This window comes from Lepidochelys kempii, chromosome 1 (assembly GCF_965140285.1).
Source record: "Lepidochelys kempii isolate rLepKem1 chromosome 1, rLepKem1.hap1, whole genome shotgun sequence".
Taxonomy (NCBI): domain Eukaryota; kingdom Metazoa; phylum Chordata; order Testudines; family Cheloniidae; genus Lepidochelys; species Lepidochelys kempii.
In genome coordinates, this window is record NC_136380.1 from 66,844,185 (window position 1) to 66,871,272 (window position 27,088).

A 27,088-nucleotide genomic window follows, 5' to 3' on the forward strand; every position below is an offset into this window, starting at 1 on the left:
ATAGCAACTGGATTTCTGTGTATGAAAAGAAGTATTTGTGCACAATAATCAGGTTACTGAACATATATTTCCTCAGTTACCATGCACAATCACCTGTTCTGATTACCGCTATATAAGTTATTTATTTTTCATGGCCAATGGAGGGATTTTTTTGGGGTGGGGAGGACAAAAACAAAACAACAACACACCACATTGCTGAAGGTCACTGTCATAAATATAAAGGGAAGGGTAAACACCTTTAAAATCCCTCCTGGCCAGAGGAAACATTCTTTCACCTGTAAAGGGTTAAGAAGCTAGGATAATCTTGCTGGCACCTGACCAAAATGACCAATGAGGAGACAAGATACTTTAAAAAGCTGGGAGGAGGGAGAAAAACAAAGGGTCTGTGTCTGTCTATGTGATGCTTTTGCCGGGGACAGAACAGGAATGGAGTCTTAGAATTTAGTAAGTAATCTAGCTAGATATGCATTAGATTATGATTTCTTTAAATGGCTGAGAAATTAAGCTGTGCTGAATAGAATGGATAGTCCTGTCTGTGTGTCTTTTTGTAACTTAAGGTTTTGCCTAGAGGGATTCTCTATGCTTTGAATCTAATTACCCTGTAAGGTATTTACCATCCTGATTTTACAGAGGTGATTCTTTTTTACTGTTTCTTCTATTAAAATTCTTCTTTTCAAGAACTGAATATTTTTTTCATTGTTCTTAAGATCCAAGGGTTTGGGTCTGTGTTCACCTATGCAAATTGGTGAGGATTTTTACCAAACCTTCCCCAGGAAGTGGGGTGCAAGGGTTGGGAGGATTTTGGGGGGAAAGATGTTTCCAAACAACGCTTTCGTAATAAAAATAAACCCTGATAAACATTTGGTGGTGGCAGTGGAAGTCCAAGGGCAAAGGGTAAAATAGTTTGTTGGGGAAGTTTTAACCTAAGCTGGTAAAAGTAAGCTTAGGAGGTTTTCATGCAGGTCCCCACATCTGTACCCTAGAGTTCAGAGTGGGCAAGGAACCTTGACAGTCACAATCCTAGTTGGAGAGAGACATTTCTTTTTTGTGGGGGGGGGAGGGAGAGAGTGGAAATGGTTGGGCAAATTAATAAAATCCGATTCTGTCTGTGGAAGAGTCAAAGATAGGATATTTCGGGATATTGAGGCACTATTCCTATTTCTAAAGCTTATGTCATACAGTCATGGAACAGAAAATTCCCACATGACTTGCATGCCCAATTTCACAGCTCCAAAGCTAGTCTTAGGATTCTGAAGCAAATCTACAAAAGCAGATCTTATTAATTTTATGTTTAAGATTTTTATTAATTTCATGATAAGGTACTTATAAGAATTTCTGCATGAGTAAGCCTGAAAATAGACTGAAAGATTCTACTCACTTCAAAACCAAAAGCCTTCTGTTCAGATTAGTACTTTAACTGTGCAAATGCCATTTTATGCATCTGCATTCAAGAAATGCCCATGTACGTGCCTAGGGGAATGTCATTGATACAGGGGGACTGGATGGTCAGTTTCCCACATGCTAGGTAAGGGGATTAACCACAAGGCTAAAGAATTATTCTCGGGGTTGCATATTCTCTATCTCTGGCCCAATTTAATCAGTTAATCCACAGTGGAGAAGCTTCAAGAGGAGAGACTGAGGAAGCCCATATCAGAATATCCTGTAGTCCCAGCACTTAGGGAACACTCCTGAAAGGTAATAAATCCTTTTGAGTTCCTTTGCCTCAACAGGCAGAGGGAAAACTTGAAGCAGGGGTCTTCCACATCCCAAGCGAGTATTATAACCATTAGGCTAAACGCTATGAGGGAGGTCAGCCGCCAAACACCTTAGGTGCCTGACTCCAGGCATGGTTATGTAGCTGAGAATCCAAGGTACAGATAGGTGCCTCCCTCCAGCCCAAACGTTGATGCTAAACTACCTGAAAATGACAGGACTTAGGACACACTCCTCTTCCTTGACATCTTGCTTGAGCTAACTTAGGCGAAGGGCTGACTAGCATGCTGGCTTTTGTGAATCCCATTCTTAGGCACCTATCTCTCCCCATTTATTGTATAGGGACCTGAACACCTAACTCAGCTTTTGTGAATCTTGTTTATTTTTGAGGTACCTAAAAACTAGATGTTGACCCTGAGTGTCACAACGCCTATGTCTCTTTGTGAAAGTAGCTCTTAAAATCTTTAGGTATCTAAATTTCCTTGGTAAAGTTGCCAAGAAGCCTAGATTTCAGCATCTGGGCCTGTGCACAGTCATCTAAGTCCTGACATCACACAGTAGCACAGAACCAAACTCAGGATTCATAAACTTGACATTTCCCCACCAATCTTGCTCTGGGGGGGCTCAATCTGGTAGACCTGCTGAGAGCATGCTTAAATCAGCACACGAGAAGAAGGAGGTGGGCTAGATGGATCTTTGGTCTGAAACAGTATGGTCATTCTTATGAGAATGACTCTATAGCCCAATGGTTAGGGTTACAGTTCAGTGACTTATAGTTCAGTCAATTGATTTTTCAGTGCAGAGGCTGAAGAGAAAAATCTCCCCATTCCTCCCAAAAGGTTAAGCTTTAACCCAGACTGACATTTTTCACTTTTTCTTGCTGAATTATAAAAATATTTTGGGTCTAATATTTCATATGACCGAAAAATAAAGGGTTTTTTTGGTTTGGTTTTGTTTCCAGGTAAATTCTGAAACAAAAATTCATTTTGAAACAAAAAGACAAAAGGTTTCAATTTGAAATAGTTTAAATGAACCATTCTGACTTTTACAATTTTTTTTTTTGGCCGAAACTATTCACCATTCACGGACTTCAGCCCAAATTCACGAATAGTTTTGGTGCCCCACAAAATGTATCTTTCTGCTAATGTACTCTGCCAAAATAAAAAATAAAAAAAATTACCCAACTCTTATTAGGGCATGCAACTGGGACATAGGGAGACCCAAGTTCCAGTTCCCACTTCTCTTCTGGCAGAGTGGGGATCTGAACCCACATCCCACATGAGTGTTCTAATCGCTGAGTTTAAGGGAGGGACACCATGATGGCCCCCTCATCATTTTCTCTAGACAAAAGGACTAAACTGTCTTAGATGCCTAGCTCCCGGAGAGGGTTCAAGATGTGAATCCTGACTGGAGAGAGGTGCTTTCTTATGACCAAAGTTAAGCACATAACTCCCTTTGAGGGACAGGGCTTCAACCATACCCCTTTCCTCAGCATGGGCAGCGCATATAAGAGGCTGGAGGAGGCTACGCCTCCCCCAAAAAGCCTGGCCAGGAAGGAAGGCAAATGCCATGAATGTGGTGGCATGGGTCACCTCCCTTTGGAGGCGTGCCAGTCTACCACCTTTGGAACTCCAAAAGCAAAGCTCCCTAGAAGTTGGGGGGCCATAGCCCCTGAACTGTATCCCCGCCCCTGCTGCTTTCCAAGGCCCTGCCCCCACTCAGCCTCTTCCCCTGAGGCCATGTCCTCACTCCACCACTTCTTGCCCCGCTCCATCTTTTCACCCTCAACCCTCCACTCACTCCTCTAGAAGAGCGAGCAGTGGGCAGAGGCTCGGGGGAAGAAGCAGAGCAGAGTGTGGGGCTGGTGGGGAGGAGGCGGAGAGGAGCAAACATTGGGTGTGGGGGCCTTGGTGTAAAAGGCAGAGAGGAGTGATTGGCTGGTGAGGGAGCCTAGGGGGAGGAAGTGGAGAGGAGAGGGGGAGGGTTCAGAGTGAAGGTGGGAAGAGATGGAGTGAGGGCAGGGCCTCAGGGGGAGAGGTAAAGTAGGGGTGGGGCCTCCAGGTGCAGGGTCATGGTCTGAGCGCTGGTGTCTCCCCCACCCCCCCCCAGGAGCTTCTGGAACATGTGTGTAAGCCTCCCCAAACAGAAGACTCATACACCACCTATGATCCTCATCATTTCCTACTGGCTAGCTTAGGCAGCTCCCAACCTAGCATCCTAGATTTAGGTTAGATATTAGGAAAGCCTCTCTAATTATAATGGTAGTTATATTCTGGAATAGGCTTCCAAGGGATGTTGATGAAGGTTTAAAAGAACAGGTTCAACAAAGACATGTCAGGAATGGTCTAGGTTTACTTGGTCCTGCCTCGGTGCAGGGGCTGGATTTAATAATCTCTCTAGGTGCCTTTCAGCCCTACATTTCTATGATTCTATATGGGTTTGTTCATGTGTTCTTTTCCACTTTAAATGAAACATCAGTAACTGTTCAAGATTCTTTTGCTTGCCACAAGCAGATATGTCGCTGGAGAGGCTGCTTTAAGGAGTAAGCCTCAAAATGTAACTTTCATTCTGTTGGGAATTTTTCAATAAAATACTGATGCCTGCTTCTGGCGATCCACATTTCATTGTTTGAAAGCATTTACTTTCTGCTTACAAATAAGATGTATAGTGATTTTATTTGGTTTGTCCCCAAAATATAGATTTGTTTTTCCAAAGCACCCTGGCAGGCTTACTGCTCTGTTTCCAGGCACTTTTTAGGCATCATCCTCTGCAGATTCCATTTTTAATTTGTGTGGGGTTTAGCTTTTAAAAAAGCTGTAGGATGGGTCATTTAGACCCTAATCATGTAGTCAGCCTCATTTCAGTATATAGCAACTGGGAATAGATCACCTAAGAGAAAAGGGACAGAAAAAGCCCTTTCTGAAAATATAGGTAACTAATGGATGCAACTATTAGGTTTAGAGGTGCTGGTGTAAGTGCATTAACAAACAGTGAAGTATTGAACCAGAAGCATTACTCTTAATTGCCTGAGACAAACCTGTTACAAGGTTGTGCTGGCCTCAGACCTGACTGCAAAGAGAAGGACTTTGCACACTAAAAATACAATATGTTTCTGCAAAAGCATATGGAAATTTTCCATTTCCTTTAAAGAAAATGTTCCCTTCTTTTCTCTGTGGCAGTGGCTGCCTGCTCCAGTGCTTTTTGCACAGTTCTCAGACTCTAAATGGCTGTACTAGGAATGGCTGAAAATATAAATGCAGCCATTAAAAATACATTCTATTTCAAGGGGAAATTTAGGGACAGATTTTTTGTCTTCTCTTATTTATCTGTGGAGAGGCATAAGGCGATGTAAGTCACTCCCCACTGATCTCCTGAGCTGACTACCCATGCTAAATGTATCTGGAGAAGGTGGAGAAGACAGCCTCCATAGGGCCATTATGTTCCCTCTCCCAATGTATGTAGGGGGGAGTAAGCAGGAAGAGGTGGAGAAATGGGCAGAGCCTTGACTCTGCCCCTCTAGTACATCAATCAGCAGAGCTCTGCTAGTACACTGGAACATATAGTGCATAAGATATACTGCTGATGAAGTTCTCCATTCCCTCTTCCAGAGCAGGGGGAAAAACAGGAGGGAGAATATCACTGAGTCATAACCTTCTTTCCAGTCTGCTGCTAGGGTATTGCCATGAGATGCTGCTCCATAGATTGGCTTGCAGCAAAGCTACGAGTAAGCTGAGAGCTGACCCATGGGCCATACAATGTTTCCTATGCATCTATTGAATCAATTTTCTATTATAAAAAATGAATATATTCTATGTATAAGAAACTGCAGTACTCACCCTGGTCTGGACAGAATCTACATACACACACATACACATGGCCAGATCCAGAGCTAATATAAATCAGTGTAACTCCCCTGAAGGCTGTTCCACTTTTATTGAGAACATCATCCAAGGAGATTCACCAAATAATCCCTAATAATTCATAACTAATTGTATGTCGTACCAAAGAAACAAATAGAAAATACCGTTTCAAAAATAAAAATTCATCTTGACTTAGATATTTTAAAGATTGAAGAGTTTCATTATTTAGTATTTGTTTCCTCCAGTATCCATCCTTACCCTCTGGAAAGCTTCAGTGTGGTAGAGGGACAGATGAGTTACTTTTTGGACACTGAAAGAATATGCCCTCACAATGGGCAGTCTGATACTATATTCTCAGGTCAATGAACAGCGGTTATCAGTTACAAACACTTGCCGGTTCATATCTGAACAAGAAACACAGAATTGTGATATCCCTGAATTTTTCTATGAATGAATCATCATTAGTCTTTCAGACCCCAAACATACAGTGTGTTGGAATTTAGCATCTCACAGGAAGCACTCAATACCTTACAGGATCAGACCTTAGAGACAATTAATGAGATAAGACAGATTTCAGATTGATGGAATTCTGCTTTTAGCATATTTTATATATAAATAATATTTTAAAAAGTTTTAGCAAAAACATCATTAGTTCATCATTTGACATTGTAATATAAAAATTGCTCAATATATTTTAGAGTATATATAGAAAATACACTAATATTATATTGGTAGTACATGTCAAATGTAAGTGGAAAACCCCATATTTTAAAAAATATTTCAAGTCATGTTTCATATGTCTATATCTATGTTTTTATCCTCCCACACCTCAGATGCAAAGGATATTCACCAATTTCCATAATTTATTTTGATCTTGTGCTGGTCCTAGTGTTGTGTTGATGGATTTGGCTTCTTTCTCTAACGTTCTGCTTCTAGGTTGCCATCTTTTCCTCTTTCCAGGTGGTGACTATATTATCACTTGCAGTGAAAGTCATGTTGGTGGCATTCTTAAAATATATCCTAAATCTGTTCATCATTGTCTTCTGACTATATCTGATGCTTTAGATTGGTTTGCTCTACTTAGAATTTCTGATGTCCCAAGAAATTCTTTCCTATAGACTCTGAAGATCTTCCACAGGAATTTACTTTGGAATGAATTGATCAATTACTCTTGTAGATTTCCACCACTCTGCTCCATAAAGGAGGAAAGACATGATGCCAGTTCTGGCCCACTATATTTAACATTTCTTCTGAAATTTAAATGTTTGCAAAATAATGCTTGTTCCATAGAGGTCCTAGTGTATGAATAAAATATCTTCCGTGAAAACCAACAAAACTTGAAAATACACACACAGTTCTATTTTAAGAAAACAAACAAACAGAAATTGATGTGTGTGTCCTAGGAACAGCTAGTGACTTTCTGTTATAACAGCAATTGATGAAAGTTTCATTCATAATGGACTTGTTACCACTTGCTCTTCTCAGGGGATTTAAAAGTAATAATCTAGATATATTTTACAGCATCAAAGCCTTTTCTTGATTAGTTTTAATATTGTTTGTTAAATACAGCACACTAATTTATGGTACATTCGGTACTGTTAAATTGTGATTAAGAGGCTATCTTGTTTACAGTAGATCAAAATGAATGTGTTGAGAATATTAATGTCCCGTTCACTCAGACAATACTTCATCCTAGAAATCACAAGCAGACAAAAAACAGTTATTACTTGTCTGTTCACATGAGGTTTCTTACTATTAAATCTCAGAAACTGTTCCAGTATAACTCTATCTCAAAAAAATAATAAAAGGACCAAGTCTACTAAAAGTGTAAATCTGGTCAGGAATTTTGCCGAAACACACTGTTAATCAGAAAATGCTGATGCATTGAAATCAAACACTGTGGAAATGTACTACTTTCAACAAAGTTTTCACCAGGAAGGTTTCTCAGGTCTAGGACACAATTTCCGGCCAAATCTAGAGAAAGAGATGTTCTATGGCACCCTAGAATAGCCATTAGCTCAGTAGCTAGAGCTCTTACTTTGGATGTGGGAGAACTCTTTTCAAGTCTCTGATTTGCTGCCCTAAACACTAGGCTACAGAATGAGGCTCAGTCTCTTCGGTTGGAGCTGTTCTACTTTGTAAAAAGAATTCCATGTTCCCTTGGGCCAGAAAGAGAATGAGTCCAGTCTGGTGATTAAGGCACGCACCTGGGATGTAGTAGGCCCAGGTTCAAGTTCTAGCTCCAAATCTGGGACTCCCCCATGCCAGGTGACTGCTTCAACCTGTGGGCTATTTTTGGGTGCGGGGAGGTCTCTCTCAGTTTCTTGAGGAAAAAAAATGAGAAAACTCTATTTTGTTCGGATGCCAAATGAAAACAAATTTCAAAACCTTGATTTTTTTCATGAAATAGAATCCTTGTTTACTGGCCAGCCCTACTAAAATGTACATAGTCATACTACTGAGGTAAATAATGCTAAAACAAAATCCTGAATGAATTAATAAAGTTCATTTACCACCTTATTAGACATTCTTAACAGCTTTTAATCTGGGTAAATATGGTGCCATTTCTATATAGCTTCAAGAACAGAGAGCGCTCTCACACCCCATTTTCTTTTTAGTTCATGAACATACTCCTAAGATGAACTTGTTTTACTTTCATAAGAAGTATTCATTCAAAAAATGTCAAATTCAGTAACCATGGCTGAAAAAATAATCACATTCTTTACTACTTCAAAAAATTAAAATTACTTTAAAGAGGAAAGTATTATAAACTTAGCAGCTAACTTTATAAAGTTTTAATAGTACTTCTTGTAACCTATTATCTGGAACACAGAGACATTATCATAATAAAGGCCATCAATAGCTGCACAACTTGAATAGCACAGGGCACAAAGAGTAATAAGGAAAGGATTACAAAGGGTGTTTCAGTTTTAGATATGGATTTAGGCTGTATGTTCTCACCTTCATCAGTTTCAGACAGCCCTGGAATATCCTATATAGCAAATGTAAATCACAGGCCTCATTGCATTCTGTTTGTAGGTGCACATTTATATGTGTGCAAATCCATGACACTGCTGGATGTGCATGAAAAAAATCCATGGTTGGTGTATGCAGATGTTGCTTATACAGCTTCCTGAATATACTAACCCATGATTTCTGCACTGTTATCCAGTTAGAAGCATGAAAAGGTGGCATGTTTACACGCATATGCAAATGCACACCTGCAGATTTATTCAAAATCATTCCCTGGGTTTTTTTTTTTCTTCTGGTTTTAGACTGGTCTACATGAGTGGAAGTGGTAGGCAAACCCAGACTTCCCTCACAGACTGGCATTGTAAGCCTTATACTCTAGTCTGTCTGTATCTGCCAATATCATATACCATTTGTGTTCAAGATTTCTCTTAAGGGCATTTCTTCTGTCATAAGTAATAACCCTGGGGACCATCAAAGACTATGTTTGGGGACTTTGATGCTAGTATGTCAATTGTATAGCTGGTGTGGAATTTGCCTACAGAACTATTGATATTAAGGCAATTATGCAGTTATTTTAGTCCTGATTAATGAAATCATGTAAGGATATGCTTAACTCTAAGCAGGCGCTTAAAGTCCTGTGACCACAATGGATCTTAAGCACATGCTTAAGGGTTTTCATGAGTTGAGGTCTTTATCCTTACTTTATATAATGGAGATTTAGAGATAGAGCAGCTGTAAATTAGACTGTTAAAAGTCAGTTTTTCATTGCCAGCCCTTAAATGTAAAATTACCCAATAAACCACTTTAATTATGGCTACAAGTGAATGCAGAAGCAAATGGCAGATGCAAAATTAGTTGCTGGGTTAAAACCCCTTTAAAACTTTGGTCTATATTTCTATGTAACAATTAATGTCTCATTAATGGCATCCAGAAAGACAGGAGACGATGAATAGTTAAGGTTTCTGAGTTCAGAATGCGTCTCTTCAGCCTATGAAATTCATGTTGCATTTCCTCCTTTTGAATATGAGCTACTGGATTCTGTTATTCTTGTAACCACCACACTATACCCAGAGGTCCTAAATTAAACAAGACCATCCCCTATAACCAACAAAAGCTAGCGTTTATGCTTAGATCTTGGGAAATGCGTGCATAATTTTCCAATTTACTGTACTTGAAATGCATTTAATTCTTATGATGCATTGCTTTAGTCAATGTCTGCAAAATAATTTCCGTGAGCTTTCAAGTATTTCTTAATAAAATGAGAGAAATTTCCCTAACACTATGCTAATTAACAAATAAAATACACAAGGTTTTTGCTTCCCATTCTTTTACATTTTAATTAGAGCTGTTAAAATCAACCTGATGAGCCAACTCACTTTAAAATAAAGAAAGAAAGAATCTACCCAGACTGGGAAGCTTAATCAAAATCAAAAAGAAATTAAGGAATGTTTGAGAGAAATAAGGGTACAATAAACACAATGAAAATATTACCAGTAATAACAGGGAAAATGTTGAATTGTATTAAAAAATCATTAAATAATCAGTCACAGTATTTTCTTTGCATGTTTTTTTATCTAATCACAGAGCATTCAGTCAAATTTGGTCCTAAAAGGATTTTCCTTCCCAATTTCTATGGGTCCAATCAGAGTCTGAACAGAATGCTGGGCCGTGCACACAAACAGCAGATCCAGTGACAATCAGGAGCCCAGGGCCATCCACAGATACAACAGATCAAATTCAGAGGAGTCCAAGAGTTTTAGAGGGGATATAAATACTCATGTTCAGATTATAAGTAATGTCATTATTTTACTGTGAGTCTCGTGATATTTGGTGTTTTACTTAAAGCTTTAGCTCCTGGGAAAAAGCGACTGCATGAGACTCTCAGCTTTCATTAGAAAAAAAAGTTTCTATTAGCCCTCATGACAGAGAAATATTTGAAAACATAACCTGAATGTATCTTAAAGTCTCAGAAACCAGAAGATAAACAAAAAGTGCCCAGACTTCATTTATTCTTATTCATTTATTCTTCAACTTCTTCTTATTATTATTATTTTAAACTTGTGATTTTTAAACCAATCTTGTGATTTTGGGGGGCCTGACTCATGAATTTTGAACATTTACTGGTTGGCTAGACGACATAAACCAACTTCTGATGGTCCCTTTGGGATGATTACTGCATTATCACCTTCTTGCATCTTCTTCTAAAGCAGTTGTTAACTGGCCATCATCAAAGGCAGCATAATTGAGTAGATGGACCATGGGTCTGACGGTATTTCCTATGTTCCATCCACACGGATGCCCCCTTCCTTGAGCTTTGTATCCCTGGTTTTCTTCCAGAGTCCCTGGAATGAGACTATACTGAGGCCAAGCTGACAGGGTTATCACAGCCAGTAACTTTCTTAAGCATTCACTAAAAGGAGGGTCCTCAAAAGGTGCTGCATGAACTGTAGTCTTCTGGCTATGTTATATTTCCACTCTGCTCCATCACGCTGATGGAAGGAAAGACAAGGTATATTCACTTTGGCCTGTCCACCCCTCCCCAGCCCAGCCACTATCCACCCTTTCCCCATGCACCCAGGACCCGCAGAGTACCTTTGGTTGAATCTGTAGGGAAAAGGAAGATTCTGCTGCGTACCTGTATAAGCCTCCTTCCCAAGGAGTGGGACATCTACACACAGATTTTGGGGACACAATATATTTACCATTTTGCTGTGTCATTTTATTAAAAGGGAGAGCTCCTCTGCCTACCCCTTTTTGTACTGGTTACACATGAAACTCCAGGATGCTATTGGAGCAGATGGATGTAAGAGAGCCAAAAGAGCATTCCCTACACACCACAGATGGTGAATGCAGAATACTAGTCTGAGTCCACTACAGTCCTGGTTTTCACAGAAGAGACAGCAGCATCATAGCACTGTCAAATGCTAGTCTTGTTACATAAGTCAAATTAATTGCACCTGTAGAGATTGTACTCTCATGATCAGTTATTTTGTGGGTGCAAACAAGACAAAGCATGCACACTATATCAAAAGGTTATTAAAAAAATAACTGTGTGGAACTCAGAAATAGCTAAAAGCAAAGAACAGGTTGAGCCCAACCTGAAACTACAAAGCCCTGTTGGGGGTAAGCAGACAAATGTATCTTCTGGATAGCTTTCAGACACACACAGATTGAGCATACCCAGTTGCTATGTTCCATCAGACTCTGCAATTGTGTTGCGTCTCTGATACTGTCTTGACAGCTATCTAAGGCTGAGGTACAGTAAAATAGTGACTGAAGAGAACCTTTTACAGATGGAGGCTTTTTAGAAGAAGCAACTGAACTCCATGTGTGTCGAGTCTCAGATATATGCTACTAAGCCTTATTAGGTTCACAATAAAGTGTCTTCAAAGCTGTAATTATTAAAGGTTATTATAACCACTTAGTTGAGTATAAATCATATAGATATCACTAACCAGATATGTCTTCTGGGAAGTTGGGGTTGGATCTTACACAGAGATGATCTCATCAATATTTACAAATAGGGAGTATATTTAATCAGAGGGCAGCAGTTCTCAGACTTCTATTTCCTTCCTTGTTATTCTTTTATAAGCCTTGACTCTCACCCATTTTTCTTTCATTTATTTTTCAACCCTGGCTGATTTTCTGTTTATGCTGTCTTGTTGGTTGGTTGTTTATTCCCTGGATTTACTGCATGACTGCATTGTCTTTTTTCTCTCATTCTTTCCTGGACATGCCTCCCCTGCCAGGGTCTTTCGTCCATGATGATGCTCCTGGGTCCTCTATTCTTATTGCACAGCAGCCCTTGCAGAGCTAGTCAAACTGGCTCTTCCTCCCATTTACCAATGGTCCTAAAGTTGTTCAGGTTCATCTCACATCAGAGGTCTGATTCAAAGCATGCAAAAAGACAATAGGAGTCTTTCCATTCATTTCTATGTTACCTATACACACCGCCAGTGGTCCATAGACCACAATTTGTAAACTGCTGCCATAGAAAATATATAAGCCTAGCTGTGTTGTCCAACTTTCCTTTCTTTAAAATACAGCAAACTAGCCATTCATCAATATGCTTAGCTCTAGTATAGAGTGAATCAGTTAGTCCTGGGGCATTAGTGCTGTCCATGCTTATTTAATTTGATAATGTTATCAGACTATAACATTCCAGAAGGTTCACCAATTGGCAAGGTGGCAGCTGCATTAACCAACTTAAACAAGATTTGGTCACTGCAAATCTACAACTTAAAGTCCAACCTATGAAGATTTAATTCAAATGTTATTTCCATCTGAATACAGGGATGTGAAAGCTGTCAATCCAACAAATATACAGACAGACATCCAAATTCAAAAGCAAATGCCATAGAAAAACACTAGCTATCAAATGGAATTAATGCATACCTTATACCAAGATCTAGAGAGTTCCACAATTCCTTATCTTTAACGTTATCCAGAACAGATGATGGAAATATTTGGGACATGTGTTAAGAATGAAGTCAGAGCATCTGCCATGGCAAGACTGCCATTGGGCAGCTAGGAGACCATGCAAAAAGAGCCAACTGAAATAATCTCTCCATTGCATACTATTTGCAAATGGAAAAATTATGGGACTTCATAATAGAGAAAACATGCAAAGAGCAGTCAAAGATAGACACGGATGGTAAAGCCTTGTTCATGCCCTCAGCAACATGAGATGGCCTCGGGAGTATTCATATTTGGCCGAGACTGTACGTCTTTCGTCGGGGTCCTTGAAAGTTGATTTAGTTGGTGTTGGTCCTGCTTTGAGCAGGGGGTTGAACTAGAAGACCTCCTGAGATCTCTTCCAATCCAAATCTTCTATGATTCTATGAACGTCTTCTATATAACTCAACTTCAGTGTGTGTCAGACTCAATTAATGGACAATATTTCTTCATACCAAATTATTTTAAAATTCCATACTACTATATAAATAAGTTCCTGGTCTCCAGTGTGCCCCTCTGATTCTGCATCTGTAAATAGATAGATACCCAGTGGTTAGCCAAAAGGAGATCCTGATCCCTTGGGATTAGATCTGGTACCTGGACTTGTCAAAAGAAAATGGACAAATGCAAGTGCATCAGTAGCATATGCAATCGTCCCTTGACCATTATGTCAAACTCTCTACAACCTCTCCCAGTCACATTACTGTAAATGAAATGAACTGTAACCCATAAGGGAACGCTGCAAAAATAAAAACACATTTTAACTTTCAAAACATATCAGTGTTTTATTATAAAGCAGAGATTTCATACCATAATGTATGTCTTCTGGGCCATCTGGTCAGTTCAGGACCCTGATTTCTGCATTCAAGTGAGAGCATCCATCAGCAAGTAGAGGAAGTGGCACTGGCTTGTGTTGCCCTGGCAACCAGTGTTGCCAAACAACAGACTTGGAATATTCTGTGGGGTTTAAACTTTCAGGCTGCTGAGTGACTGACTGAGGTGACAACAGAAACAATGCCTTTTGCTGGATGTTTTCATGATAGCAGGAACCATATAATTTTTGCATAATTTTCAACCCCCTTCTCCCACCTTTGGGTTGTATCCTGTTTGCTCACCATTGCAGTCACTGGTAGCACTCTAGTTAGTCTGAGCTCCAAATTCCATTCCAACTTCCTTTCTTCAGTTGCTCAGAACTGTCTCAAATTCTTTATGAGAGACAAAGTGGGTGAGATTATATCTTTTACTGGACCAACTAGAGACATTACCTCACTCACCTTGTCTCTCCAACTTCCTGGGACCAACATGGCTACAACTACACTGCATACATCAAATTCTTTCTGTAATTTTTCTAAGTATGAGCTCTGTGAAAAGATGAATTTGGGGAGAAAGGATGTACAGAATCAGTTCATTTTTTTTATTTGTGTCAATAGGATAAAATGATATATTTCTTATATATTCTGCTTGGAAATTGTACACTTATATTGCTCAAAGATGGCTGAAACTAAATACCTGAAATGTGGCTAATTTTGCACATTTCTTATCAAGAAAGGAAAAATTGTTGAAATGTAAAGTAAACTGGAATGCTGGGAACATCGTGGTTTTCTTTACTCACCTCCTTACTAAGGTATGAGCCTCTTGATTCCCCTCCACAACATTTGGAGAGGCAGGAATTTTCCTATAAGTCATCACAACCCTCTGATGTATCCCCATAAATTTATCAGCTACCTAGTGGACAGGAGCACAGCCAGAATTGCAAAAAGAAATCATTAAATGACCTGAAGGGAGCTCCAAGTATAAGTAATCCTAGCAACAATACTATGGAAGTACAACACACTGAATTCCAAATGCATAAATAGAAAAAAAATATCACTACATATCCGAAAATCAAATAGTCTAACCTGTCCCACTGATCTTGCTCCATCAGCCCCACATTAAGAATTAGGTACCTCCAGCCCTTCTTCTTGAATTAGTGGCCAATGTATCAGTGTAGTATAAGTTTATAGTGTTGAATCCAGACAACCACTGCATTCCAGGCATTTGTCCTTTTAAGTCGGCATGCTGATCAAGGCTTCCTTTGCTGTGGCTAGAGCTCTAGGCCAGGCTACCTGGATTGCAAGATGCAGAGTTGCTGTCTAGTCCAGCATCCGGCAGACAACCTTACCTAAAATTACCCAACCCCTGCTGGATATGAGAATTGCCTACCCTGCATTGCCCAGCCAACTTCATTAGACACCAAATGATTACGCTTCTCCTGGCTGGGACCCTTCAAAGCTGGGCCATATATGGGCACTATCCTTAACTACACTGAGGCAAGTGTTTTGGTAATTTCAGAGTATTCTGAACTGCTTTAAGCTAGCTTCTGGCTGGGTTTGGTTTGGGTGGGTCCAGTAGCCTCTATCTGTGGGCTATTTGGTAACGCATCCAGCCTGCCCCTACGACTGCTCTGTGCTCACACTGTGTTGGAGCTCGTGTGTCTCTATAGAAGCACATATCCATAGCCCTTGTCACATTGTCTCCTCCCAGTCCCACCCCTCAGGCCTTCTTTCAGTAATAACTGGGTCAACCAATTAGCTCAGAGCCAGGCGGCCTGTAAATCAGGGACCCATCCCTGCTTAGACATATCTAAGTTCTCGCTCTGGAGTGGGCATTTACATCCTCAACTGGGACAAGGGCCTGAGAGTAAGAACTCAAGCTGGGGTTTCCTGGCAGCCATCTAGCCAATCAGGTCTTGGCAGCGGGAGGGTGAAGAAAGACCATCTCCTCTACTCTGGCTGACTCATAACAAGTCAGGGCTGTAGGGCAGAACCAGCCCCTTCATAGAACTATTACATAAGTGTGTAGTGCAGGGTCCACAATGGTCAAGTATTTTGAAAGTTATGAGTTTTTTTAAAAAAAGCATAACTTTGTTTTTTTGAGTGGCATCTTCTTTCTCAGCAGATCTAGTCTGTTCAGACCTATCCAAAGACACATTTGCTGATTTGGGGGCACAAAATAAGTTCTAACTACTGTTTAATTTCTTTGTAGAGCCAGTGTATCTCAGAGAGTGAGCCAGAAAATAATCTGGTTTAACCCGCTACCAAGAGTTGTCAACTGAATTCCAGTTTAGGTATTTTACTTCAGGGTGTATAAAGGTATAGATTGCAGCTGTAATCTATTTTAGGTGCTTATATGGCCCCATGACTGTAGTATCTGAGTAGCTCACAATCTTTCATATATTTATCCTCACAACACCCTTGTGAAAGAGGGAAATATTATCATCACCATATCACAGAAGGGGACCTGAGCCACAGAGAGAGATTTTCCTAAAGTCACACAGGAAGCCTATAGCAGAGCAGAGACTTGAACACAGGTATCTCAAATCCTAAACTAGTGTCCTAACTACTGGACCATCCTGCCTCTTTTCTCAGTGGTCCATCAGCCTAATTCCACCTAGAACTCAGATGAGCCTGGCCTCAGAATTATTAGTGTTGATAGCTGCAAACTGAGAACACATATTGAGTTTCAGACTCTAAGTTCATTCTACAGCATTGCCAGTTAGATGAAAAACACGGACACATTTTTCTTTGTAAATAGCTTATTCACTCTGGAATTACCAAGAGAAACATTGTACCCCATCATGTTCAATGTTTTCAGAGCAGAATTGCATTTCAGAATGCATTTGTGAAGGCACTGTTTTAACAACACATTTTTAAAGACAACCTCAGTTAAAGATGCTTCAGTTAAAGGAAGTGTCATTGAAGAAGGTCTGATGATAATAAAGGTGTTATATAGATGATGTTCAAAAGAAAGGCTTCCTCTTCATTATCCTGGAATTGTTATTATCTAAATTTACTGGATCAAATTTAAACAATCTGTTGTTTATACAAGAACTCAAAACAGGGGTTAGGACATTAGCAGCAGGCACTTCGGATTTACTATTTGATCCACTGTGAGTTTATGCCAGTGAATGAGAGGTCAAGAACCAAGCATTGCAGAAGACAAGACAGGGATAGGTATAAATTGGCCATGAATAAATTCAGGCTGGAAATTAGAAGAACGTTTCTAACCATCAGAAAAGGGATGTTATGCAACAGTCCTCCAGTATGAACAGTGGGGGCAAACAGCCTCACTACTTTTAAGATGGAGTTTGCTAAGTTTATGAACAGGATTGTATTAAGGGTTGCCTGCAATAGCAGGGGACTTGACTCGAAGACCCAGGGGGCACCTTCCAGTCCTATGTTCCTATGATTGGGAGAGCATGTGAGGATTGCACTGGCCATACACAAAGTAACAGTGTTCTTCACTCCGTGTATATGTACTGCAGGGTACTGGTGGATGATTATAGTAATGCTCATTACAAAGCAGCATGCATGGCACTGCATCTGATGCAGTCTTAGGTCATGTCTACACAGCAATTAAACACCCTGTGGCTGACTTGGGCTTGCGGGGCTTGTGCTGTGGGGTTACAAAATTACTTTGTAAATGATTGGGCTTGGGCTAGAGCCTGAGCTCTGCAACCCCACGACGGGGGATGGTCCCAGAGCCTGGGTGCCAGCCCGAGCCCAGATGGCTACACAACAAGTTTTAGCCCTGTGGGCCTGAGTCAGCTGATGCTGGCCAGTTGATGCCATGCCAGAGGTCTTTTATTCCAGTGCAGATGTACTCTTAATGACCGCAGCACTATAAAACTGATCAGCAACCTGGCACAGCATCCAGTCTGCTTTCCCAATGCCACGTAACAGTTACCTCAAGCAAGTGATAGGAAGGCAAATGCCCCAATCAAACTATAAAGCACATTACAGCATTTAAGAGTAAGATCTAAACCATCCGTTTTGTACAGGTATTTTTTTTTTTTTACCCTAGTGTGTGTGATGGTATAAGGAGAGGTAGGTAGAAGAATCCTTCGGAACATCTCATAAGAGTACAATGCCATTTACTTGCCTGGGGACCTGTTCTCCTCCTGAAACTGCTGTTGAAGCCAAAGGGCGTTACTCATATCCTGTAGAGTAAGAACTGAGCCCAAGACTCCTCCTTCCTGCTCTCTAATATTTCATTTATGGATATGTTGATTTGTATTTGGCTGCTTTTCAAACACAAAAGAGTTATTTGTGCATGCATGTGTTGTAAGTGGCCCTATTATTTCCTATTAATCAGTTCAGTAAACTAATTAGTCTTCCATTTATATTGTTCTGTTGATGTAATGCACTTCAGCAACTGTTTATGCAGGAGCCTGATGAGGAACAAGCCGGATTAGTTCTGTCTTAGTGTAAGCGGGGGAACAGTCCTGCTATTGTGGGGAACCTTCCTGGCTTCTGTACTACCCCGGTGAAGTGGGCTAGCAAAAGGATCTGAGTCCTTGCTCACACTTCCTTTACCCTGGCCTTTACCCTGGCCTCCCCTTCCACTCTCCTGTCTGGCAGAGTCCTCATAACCCCAACAAGCCTGGGCCCAGGATTCCTGGGGGGCTTGACCCCAACCCTACTGTGGTAACCTAGGACAGGGGCTAGGGTGTCCCCACTCCAGGGTACTTCCTCTGCACTGGGCACTTCTCTGACCCACTGACCATTACATACAAGTTAAAGCAAATGCAAGTTATTTAATCAACAATTAATTTTAAAAAGAATAAGTAAAAATGGGAAAGGTTAAAGGAAACACAGCAACCCACTCAGTGGCAGGGAACATCACAAACAGTGTCTCTGGAATGTCAGGGCAGTTCACAGTCTGTTCCTTGTAAGTCCCAGGCCTTCTTCTCAGGCCCTGGCTTTGCTGCAGGGATGCTGTGGGTTGGACACTTGCTCTGGTAGTGGCCACACGCTCTCAGGCTCTAAGTGGTAGGACCCTTCTTCCCAGTGTCGCCCCTTCCCTGTCGGGGTTACGATCCAAGCCTGGCCTGCAGAGCCCCTTGGCTGAGGCGTCTCCCTGTGCTGGGCCTGCTGCCCAGGGTCCCCCTCGCTCTCCCCAGCTGCTCACAGCACCCAGCTCCAGACTGCTCCAGCCCCAGCTGCACCACTCTGTCTCTGCACTGCTGCTGCTGCTCTGCCACCAGCTCCCTGGGCTGCTTCTCTGGCCCCTCTGGCTCTGGTTGCTGCAGCTCTGCTCCCAGGGCAAGTCTGCTCTCTCTGGGCTGCTTTTCTGGTCCCTCTGGATCTGGCCCAGCTCTGCTCCCCAGCTTAGCTTGGACCCCTGCTTTCTCCTTAGCCCAGCCCCACTCCGTCTGACCTAGGCAAATCCAGCTCACACGGAGGACGGGACCTCCCTGACCTCCTGACCCCCTGATTAGCCGCTCGCCCTGTCATTCAGGCTGACCTGGAACACTGGCCTCTCCTCATTGTTCCTGGGGGCTGTCAGTCTCAGGGTCCTGATTCCCCATCAACCCTTCCCCCTTTTTTAGTACTGGCAGCTAGCAACTAAAACACCCCCACTTGAATGTTAGTAAGGGGGCAACAGTCCCCTTACATCAGCTTGTATTGCTGTTGTGTATGATATGAATTCCATGCACCTTACTCTCTCTTGCTTTTCCCTCTGTTTCCTCAGTTGTTTAGCTAGGTCAGTTAGTCCATTTCTAGTCCATTCAGAAGATGGAAGGCCAGATCCTCAGCTGGTGCACATTGGCATAGTTCTCTGGACTTCAGTAGAACCACACTAACTTACCCCAGCTAAGGATCAGGCTTCCAGTCCTGCAAAGTGTTCATACCAAATAGCTGTCATTCACCAGAAGCCTACCATTCAGTCAGGACATTCAGACTTCAGTGTCAGATACATGGCTGCAGATTTCTCCTTTGGATCCAACAGATATTTCAGAGATGAGCTGCCAAAGTACTTCTGCTGGTCCCACTGTGGCCAGAGGTACTAGCCTTTATATAACTGCACCCTTGCTCACCAGAGCCCACAGAGCTTTTTAGAGATGAATAATCATGTCTTGTTATTTTCTTCCCCTTTAGCTGCAATTGATCACATTTGTATCCTATTTTTTTTCTTTTATTTCATTCCTATGTCTACTTCTCCCTATAAAATCAAATATGCGTCCTTATAACACCTGACTATGAAGGTTTTAATCTTCCTTTGTACCTACAGGTGGTGAAACTAAAATCAAAACTAAAACCAGTAATGCTTTTTGTTCTGTTGCTGGCAAGGCAAAACATAATGATTGGGGCTAACTCAACCAAAATATGACTGTACAAGCCCATCTCTTCATCTGTATTCACCCACTAAGCATAACATTAGTTCTGGACAAATGGAAAACTTTATTCTGCTCATTCCTTTTGGACAGGGCATTAGTGAACGCTTGGATTACTGACAGCTCCCAGACAAGAGTTTCTTGCACATTCTTAAAAGCTTCTAGGTACTTGTTAGTATATAGATATTCAGGCCTGTCTGTAAAGGCCTATACTCTAAGAATTTAGGTGTTTTCTTATTACTTAGCTAGTTGTAGAGGTATACAAGAAAGAATAAAAATCACTGTCTGCTGGTGTAAGGGCCTTCTCTTACTGTGACAGTCTGAGGCCCTGTTCTTAGGCTAAGATCTCTGGCTAAGCAGCAGAGGCAGCCGTAAGCTGGGAAGTGAACGGTCACATCCTCACATTCCAGACTAGTCACATTGAAATAAGGCAATCTGGAGCTGTTAGAAAGGTGATCTGATCTATCATCTCCAGAGAAAGGGAAGAGCCTGGAGGATGTAGAAGAAAGTTTAGTTCGATAGTTTTCTGTTCAGTAAGAACTCACTTATCAATAGACACAGCTGCGAAACACTTATGTCTTTATAGATGTAGTTGTGAAATCCTCACTTCTGTATTGTTTTGTCATTATAGTTCCCACTTTGCTATTGTTTATTTGCATGGTCTCTGTCTGGTTCTGTGATTGTTTCTGGCTGCTATATAATTAACTTTGCTGGGTGTAAACTAATTAAGGTGATGGGATATAATTGGTTAAATAATCATGTTACAATATGTTAGGATTGGTTAGTTAAATTTCAGTAAAATGATAGGTTAAGGTATAGCTAAGCAGAACTCAAGTTTTACTATATAGTCTGCAGTCAATTAAGAAGTAAGGGGTGGGGGGAATGGGAACAGGGAATGGGGGCAGGGAAATTGGAATCATGTTTTGCTAACGGGGGGAATGGGAACAGGGACAAAGGTAAGGCTCGGTGGTGTCAGAGTGGGAAGGGGGACATGAAGGAAAGGAAGAAAACTGGAATCATGCTTGCTGGAAGTTCACCCCAATAAACATTGAATTGTTTGCACCTTTGGACTTCAGGTATTGTTGCTCTCTGTTCATGCAAGAAGGACCAGGGAAGTAAGTGAGTGAGGAATAAGCCCCCTAACATCTTGATCATATAAATGTTTTTTTCTTAATAACACCATATGCTTTCAATCATATATAAAAGAAACAGAACAAAAACCAATGTGATTAGTTCATGGAGCTTCACTGTCAAGTTTATACCTTGATGTGCATCTTATAAAAGAATGAGATAGTAATTCTAGACCTTTAGAAATATTAGTCATATTAGTAAAACATTGGTCTAAGTAAACATTAGGGACTGATTTCTCTCTCACAGCATTGAAGTAACTCCCAGGGAAGTCAATGGCAGTTATTTGTATTCTCTAGGGAAAGAATAAGACCTCAGGATCACTAGGAAAGAATATGCAGTGTCTCATGTCTAGAACTGGTTGCAAAAATTTAATGGAACAGTTTTCCATCTAAAAATCCAGTTTTGTCAATATCAAAATGTTACACAGACTCATCAAGTTTAAGGCCAGAAGGGGCCACTATGATCATCTAGTCTGACCTCCTGCACATAGCATGCCACAGAACCTCACCCACCCACTCCTGTAATAGACCCCTAACCTCTGGCTGAGTTACTGAAGTCCTCAAATCATGCTTTAAAGACTCCAAGATACTGAGAATCCACCATTTACAATCATTTAAATCCGCAAGTGGCCCTTATCCATGCTGCAGAGGAGGGTGAAAAACACCCAGGGTCTCTGCCAATCTGACCCAGAGGAAAATTCCTTCCCAACCCCAAATATAGTGATCAGTTAGACCCTGAGCATGTCATCAAAACCCACCAAACACACACCTGGGAAATAATTCTCTGTAGTTACTCAGAGCCCTCCCCATGTAGTGTCCCATCACTGGCTGTTAGAGATATTTGCTGTTAGCAGTTTCAGATTAGCTATGTGCCTTTGTAGGCACATCATACCATACCCTCAATAAACTTATCAAGCTCAGTCTTGAAGCCAGTTAGGTTTTTTGCTCCCACTGCTCCTATTGGAAGGCTGTTCCAGAATTTCAGTCTTCTGATGGTTAGAAACCTTTGCCTAATTTCAAGCCTAAATTTGTTGATGGCCAGTTTATATCCATTTGTTCTTGTGTCCATGTTGGCACTTAACTTATTTAACTCCTCTCCTTCCCTGCTTTTTATCCCTCTGATGTATTTATAGAGAGCAATCATATCTCTCCTCAGCTCTTTGAGTTTCCTCTCATGTCATGTTGAAATATGAAATATTTTAAATTTCTTGTTTCATTTTGAGAATGTGTAAAAGTTTGTTTAAATATGATTTAAGAATTCATATTGACATTATAATGTTTATAGTTCATTTTGACTTTTATATTATATTATAATATTAATAAAAGCTTGTCTATTCTATTCTATATTATGTTTATATTATTTATAAGACATTAAGAAATTATAATAGAAAAGTATTTACAAAACATTTTTTCCTTAACAATACAAAACTTTTGATGATCCTGAAGTGAATTCTTTTGGAATTTTTGTTTTGTTTTAAAAAATTTGGCCTTTTGTTCTGAAACTAAAACAATTTCAAAAATTCAGATTTATTTATTTATTTATTTATTTTAGAACAGAGATTCCGGTTCTGATCTGCTCTACTCAGAACAATAGGTGATAAAAGGTAGGATTTGGCAATGTGTTAATTGATGCTAGGGATACTACGGCTATATGTTATACAAGTATCTGGAACATTATGCAGGTCATGCTTTCAATTGCATTTTTTTATAAAAAAGAACTTAAGAGGATAATATTGCTAAAATATATTGTTTACAGAATTCAGAACGGCTTGCTAGTCTCCCCTTTCAGATGTGCTTCCTCCCTGAAATTACAATTCAGGATGTGAGAGGTTCCCCCCGGGGTGCCACTTGGAACTCGGGTACCACTGAGCCTGCCTGACCCACCGGCCTGGGCTACCTTTCACACTGTGGTGCTGTGATAAGTTGCCAAGCTCTCCAAGCTTGCTCTTTCACCAGCATACACACAAACAGGGACACGCCCAGCTGCAGCTTCACACAGAGATGATGAGATCAGCTCAGCTAAAGCACCTCCCAGTTGCTAAGGCACACACCCCCTTCTGGAGTGTAAACCCAAAATTATAATGCACTGCACAGGGAACTGTACAGCATAAACTCATAAAATTCACCCCCTCCCTCAGTGTGGAAAGAGATATGTGGAGGAGTCTAGGAGAGCTGGCTGTATTTTAAAGAAGCCTTATTAAGGGCTCAGGAACAACCCATCCCGATGTGCAAAAAAAATAGCGAATATGGCCGGAGACCAGCTTGGCTTAACAAAGAAATCTTCAGTGAGCTTAAACACAAAAAGGAAACTTACAAGAAGGCCAAAGCACAATTGGATTTGCAGATAGCAAGGGATAAGAAGGGTTTCTACAGGTATGCTAGCAAGAAAAAGAAGGTTAGGGAAAGTGGGGGACCCTTACTGAATGGGGGAGGCAACCTAGTGACAGATGATGTGGAAAAAGCTGAAGTACTCAGTGCTTTTTTCTGCCATGGTCTTCACTGATAAGGTCAGATCCCAGACTGCTGCACTGGGCAGCAGAGTATGGGGAGGAGGTGGGCAGGCCTCAGTCATGAAAGAACAGTCAACAGTGTGCCCTTATTGCCAAGAAGTCTAATGGCATATTGGGCTGCATTAGTAAGAGCATTGCCAGCAGATCGAGGGAAGTGACTATTCCCCTCTATTCTGCACTGTTGAGGTGACAGAGACTCTAAGGTGCCACTAGTACTCCTTTTCTTTTTGTGAATACAGACTAACACGGCTGCTACTCTGAAATCTGGAGTATCGTGTCCATTTTTGCCTCCCCCTATTACAAAAAGGATATAGACAAATTGGAGAGAGTCCAGTGGAGGGCAATGAAAATGATTAAGGGCTGCGGCACATGACTTACGAGGAGAGGCTGAGGGAACTGGGCTTGTTTAGTCTGCAGAAGAGACGAGTGGGGGGATTTGATTGCAGCCTTCAACTACCTGAAGGGGAGTTCCAAAGAGGATGGAGCTAGGCTGTTCCAAGTGGTGGCAGGTGAGAGAACAAGGAACAATGGTCTCAAGTTGCAGTGTGGGAGGTCTAGGTTGGATATTAGGAAAAATCTATTTCACTAGCAGGGTGGTAAAGCACTAAAATGGGTTACCTAGGGAGGTGGTGGAATCTCCATCCTTAGAGGTTTTAATGCCCAGCTTGACAAAGCCCTGGCTAGGATGATTTAGTTGGTGTTTGTCCTGCTTTGAGCAAGGGGTTGGACTAGATGACCTCCTGAGGTCTCTTCCAACCCTAATTTTCTATGATATGCAACAGCTTTCTGCCCCAAGTTGTAATTTCCACACACTGCTTTTCGACAAAACAAAAACAAGTTTTTTTAACTACAAAAGATAGATTTTAAGTGATTATAAGTGATAGCAAACAGACAAAAGCAGATTACCTTAGTAAATAAACAAAGCCACAAACTGAGCTTAACACACTAGATAGGTAGGATATGAATCAGCAAATTCTCACCCTGTGTGATAAACAGGCTGGCAGATTCTTAAGGCACAAGTTGCCTTGGCTTTTCCAGGTTTTAATATTCAAGCTAAAAATCCCTCTAGCCTGGGACCATCACTTCCCTGTTCTTGCCCCTCAGGTGTTTCCTCGGGTGTTTCCAGGTGTGTTGTTGTAGGGAGAGTGAGTTATCATAATGATGTCATTGTACATTGTATATCTGCTTCCAACTTGCTGGAAAGCTCTTTCGCTGTGACCTGGATCAAACAGTTCCCACTGTGAAGTGCTATCTCTGAGAGGTTTCTGTTGTACACAGTTCCTGGGGTAATGCTTGTGCTTGTGTGCATTTCCTCAATAAGCCATTAACATTGTTTAGCCTTTTTACTGTTGTACCTGAAAGGCTGCTTGTGGGTGTTTTCAACCTCACAAGATGTTTCAGTAACACATATGTAGCCTAACTTCATAACTTCACATATGATGATAGCACATAAATCCAACAAGATATTAATGTCTAGCTATTAATAGATATTAATATCAAGACTTCTAGAATAATAGCTCACAAAGCATACTTTGTAGAAAACATATCATAATTACATGAGAGTGGTGAACATTGGAGTGCCAGGGGACTTTCACTTTTCAGTAAAAGGATGATAAGGGATCTTTCTGCATTTTCTAAAACAAACTTTGTCAAGAGCCAAGAGCTGAGAATTCTATTGCTAAATGAAAATCATAGCTGTGGTACCTAAGGCAGAAAGAAGCTGCTGGATTATAGATCTTTCACAGCTAGTACTTGTAAGCCACGAAGGGCTGGTGAAAATGTTGTAAGGCCTCTTGAATGACAATTTTTTTAAAAATGTAAACAGACCCAGGGCTATAGCTGATGGAAATGTTTACTGTGAACAATACATTCAATGAACTTAGCCTATGTATCTTTTTTTGATTGTTTATGAAAAATAAGACCCTGGTTTCAACCTATAATAAAAATGTGATTGACTATTTCTGTCATGTCTAAGCCCAACAAAAGCAGTGTGAAATAATGAAATAATGTTAACTTTAAGATGATTCTTGCTTGGAAGAATTAGGGAAGAAAAAAGTAAATGCATTGAAACAGGAAGGGAAAGAACACAGAAAGGCAGAAGAGAGAAGATCAAACAAGAGAGGTGCTGGAAGCACAAGCAAATGCAATAGGCTGTCCAATGGGAGGGTAAGGAGAATAAAAATAGAATGGAGCTGGTGAGGGGAAGTACAGGTAAATTCTCAATTGTCATACTAGAAAGCAGGCAAATATGCAATAAGCTAATGCCTTCTCACTAGCTTAAAGAATATTTTCAAACAAATAAATCCCATGAATCTCTCAGTTGATTTGCAATAGCAACCCTACTTTGAGTTTTACATGAAACCTACAAAAAGAAAATCTTAATACCGGGAGGAAAAAAGAGATATACAGATATGGCCCAGCAGGTGGGTGTGTGGGTGTTGCACAAACCCAGGAATCAGGGCTCCTATAGTCTACTCAGCCATTGTGTAACACTCTGATATGGTGAAGTAGAGAGTATTTTCACCACCTATTGAAATTTACTGGAATTGCAGATGCTCAACAACTTGCAGGATCAAGGGTTTCCAGTGCAAAATAAGTTCAATGACACTCATCTCACAGGGCTGCTGAGAGGTTAAGGAGTTGATCCTTCAATTGTGAATATTCACGGGAATAAGTTTTACTCATATGAGTGAAGGTTGCAGAATCAGATCACCAATTAACAAATGTCAGTAAAGTACTATGAGGTTCTTGAATAAAAGGTGTTGTGGGAGTACAGAGTATTATAATTAAAACATCCGATTTATTTCTACAAATTGGGCCTGGTCTTTACAAAATCAAAGTGCCACAGCTCTGGACCCTGAGAAACTTGAGAGAAACTTCTCACAAAAGCCTTTTCATAGTAAAATGTTGTATCCTATGTATTAACAAAGATAAAACAAGATATCAGTTGACATTTTTGAAAGCTTAAGGATGCCTGAAGGAAATCTACTTTTCAGTCTATACTTTTATGCCAGAATTTACCATTTACCAGGTCTACAGCGAATTATTTGCTACTCACTAGGCATTGAAAGTGGTGAAAAACAACAGGAAAGCTCTCCAAGAATATAATAATAATTAAACTCCCTTCAGGGCTAAATACTACTTTGGTAAAGTTAGATTAACCTTTAAAAATAAAAGATCAATAATTCCTGGCTGATTTCTAAAGAATTACTCTTAGTTATGTGAATTCAGAACGCAGGGCCAGCCCACATTTTGGCACCTGAGGCGGGGACCTCAAATGGTGCCCCCATA